The following is a 3,336-nucleotide window of genomic DNA, read 5'->3' as shown; positions in this document are numbered from 1 at the left end:
CTAGAAGTAAATCTACTAGCTTCCATGTTTTATTTGAAAGTAGTGAATCTATCTCATTATTTATAGCCTCTTTCCAGAAAATAGCATTAGGTGATGATAAAACTTCTTGCACCGTAAAAGGAAATCCTTCCACATTGTAAAGATAATAGTCAAGGCTAAAATCTTTTTCAACTCTAGCTCGTTTACTCCTCGGTTGGATTTGAAAATTTTCTTGTTCTTGAAAACTTGAGATGGAGTAGAAAAGCTAGACATGGATAATTTTTTTCAAAAATTATTTGACCCCCACTATTTCTAGATTTGAAAGGAAATTTATTTTTTTGAAAAATAGTATCGCCTGATTCAAAAATAAAATTATTTTCCATATCAAAAAATCTATAAGCTATATTATGCAACGTGTACCCAAGAAAAACACAAGTGGTAGCTTGTTTACCCAATTTAGGTTATTTAGGATTTGCAAGCCCCACAAAAGCTAAACAATCCCAAACATTCAAATAACCTAAATTTAGTTTATGCCCCCGCTACAACTCATAAGGTACAATTTTAGTATTTTTGTGTGGCACTCTATTTATCGCATGGCAAGCGGTCAAAATAGCCTTGCCCCAAAGATTTGAGGGAGCACCTGAATCAATAAGCATAGCATTCGTCAAATCAATTAACGTTCTATTTTTTCTTTCAGCTATGCCATTAGATGAAGGTGAATATGGTGGAGTAGTCTCATGAATAATTCCCAATGGCTGAAAAAAAGAGTTGAATTTGAGAGATTCATACTCCTGGCCTCTATCACTTCTAATTCTCTTAATCTTTTTATCGAATTGATTTTCCACTTTAAAAATGAATTCTTTAAATTTCTCAAAAGCATCACTTTTATTTTTTAATAAATATACGTTTGTATATTTTGAAAAATCATCAATAAAAGTGATAAAATATCGGTTACCACCACGAGTTAAAATTCCTTCAAACTCACACAAATCAGTATGAAATAATTCTAGTAATTCGGTATTTTTCTCAACACTTTTATGAGGCCTCTTGGTAATTTTTGCTTTACTGCAAACTTCACATTTCTCAATTTTTTTTTTTCACTTTAGGAATTTATCCTAAACTACTCATGATTCCCACATATTTATTGTTAATATGACACAAGCGAGTATGCAAAAAATTAATAGAAGACAACCTATAAATGAAACAAAGTTTACCTTTGTAGTGGAATTGTCATTACCCTCTTGTGTTATTAAAGCATCTTGGCCTCTAGCCTCCTCTTCGACTCGGATACGAGTGATCAACGCCTCTAAGGAAGTATCCTTTTGTTTGTGGTGTATGCTCTTTTGGAATTCTCTCCAAGATGGTGATAACTTGTCAACAAGTCCTGCAACTACCAAGTTGTCACCAATCTTGATGCTTTCAGATCTTACTTTTGCAACTATCATTTGGAACTCTTGTGCTTGCTCTACAACAGATTTTCCATCCACCATTTGGTAGCGCAAAAATCGGCTAACTGCATACATTTTTGTTCCTGCCTCTTTAGTATCATACTTAGTCTGTAAAGCTTTTCAAATTTTCTTGCGGAAGTGTAAATGGTGTCATAATAATCACAAAATTGATCAGCAGGGCAATTTAAGAGATAAAAATAACATTTATACCCATCTGTATTTTATGAAGCCACTTTTGCTTCATGTGCCTTGTAGTCTTCATCATTGATCTCCTCGGTTGGGATTTTGTTTGGGTTCTTCTCGGTAAGAACATAGGCAAATTTCAACAGGCTGAGGTAAAAAATAACTTTTCCTTTCCACATCTTAAAATGAACTCCCTTAAACTTGAAAGGCCTGTTGAGATCTCCAATTCCGTCATTGGTTTTTTCTAATACTTGTTCCATGTTTGATCTCCTTAAAATTGTTGGTGAAAATAACAGAAAAATTATATTTTATTGATAAATAATGTAAAAAAAAATGAGACAAAAATAGATCAAGCTGAGGCACGGATATCTTGTTTTCTTTAAGGAGATCAAGCCCACTGTGGTAGGAAGAACCCAAATACTGATGCAGCAGGCACTAAACTATGACTTGTCTCCTCTAGGATACAACAACCTGACCACTTGTCGTATGGTTCAGGCCAACTCTACATAAGATGGTGAACCCAAAGCTCCATAAAGAAAAAACACGCTTTTTTGGCTAGTAATCTATCAAGTATAGAAAAATAGTTGGTGTAGAAAAGAGTAGATGAGAGGAACAATTTATAGGCCACTAGGATCTTACAAATTACACCAATAATAATAATAATAATAATAATAATAATAATAATAATAATAATAATGACCATTAACTCACCACCAACCCCATGACCTTCTAATTAATCTCAATTCATGAACAAAACAAAAAGTCACCAAAAACAAATGAATCTCCATTTACCAAACAAAATGAGATTCACGAACAAGACAAAGTCATATTTAAAAAAATAATAAATAAAAATAAATAAATAAAAGATATTAAAATGGTCCAACAATATGGATCCACTCAAAGCATGTGGTACCCCACATATTCAAGTAAGAAATAATCAATGATATCAAGTATGATGAGCTGAACCTTAATGGATGCGAAAAATGGATACAAATCATGGTAGTGATGAAGGAAAATATGATACTTTGTATAACCACAATAAGCATTTAAATAAAAGGAAGGGAGAAATTGGGGTTGGAAGACATACATCAAGTGTTACAAATTTGCCCTATTCACAAGAAAGTCCAAATGTCCTAATTAACTAATTATTACATACCTAAATGAATTAACTAATTATTCCAAGTATGAATTTCAAAGAGACTAATCTAAAGGAATTGCATGAGAGTCGAGGAATCGCTTGATTACGAGCAAGAATATCCTCTAGAAAAACTTATCTGCTTACTGCCAGAAACTGCCCTGTTTGCAGCCAGAAAATAGTTTTTTTTTTTTTTTGCCTCCGGATCTACTCTGTTTTGTTGAAAATCCAACACTATCGTACAAAAGGTTTGGTCAGCTGGCTTGATTAACTGGTCGGCCGTACAGTAAAATAGCCAGTTGGCCATTGTTTTTGGAGGAAAACCTGCTATAACAGACTTGAGACAGAGTAAGACAGAGGATTTCCAAAGGATATTTCTCCCTTTTGCCCTCCCCTATCATGCAGGTATTCAAGGAAAGGACAGATTCGTTTCTCAAATCATCAACTACTGCAAAGTTGTTGCATGATAATCTTAGAAGTGATAGGAAAAAGCTTTACTAACACAATGGAAAGCAACCTCTTTGTTATCATAAAGTTACTTGAAGAAAAAGATGGACATGCTTCATGGACCATCAAACATCACAAGATAGT

General features: G+C 33.5%; 1 pseudogene; it reads right to left on the bottom strand.

Moving 5' to 3' along the window:
- Nucleotides 1-1,193: 1,193 nt before the first annotated feature.
- LOC145812900 (uncharacterized) lies at nt 1,194-1,870 on the bottom strand (annotated as a pseudogene).
- Nucleotides 1,871-3,336: the final 1,466 nt, after the last annotated feature.

Source organism: Camellia sinensis, chromosome 15, assembly GCF_055761805.1.
Source record: "Camellia sinensis isolate YWXY chromosome 15, ASM5576180v1, whole genome shotgun sequence".
Lineage (NCBI taxonomy): Eukaryota > Viridiplantae > Streptophyta > Magnoliopsida > Ericales > Theaceae > Camellia > Camellia sinensis.
Note: the sequence above shows the minus strand (reverse complement) of the source record. Positions and strands in the feature narration are given on the sequence as shown.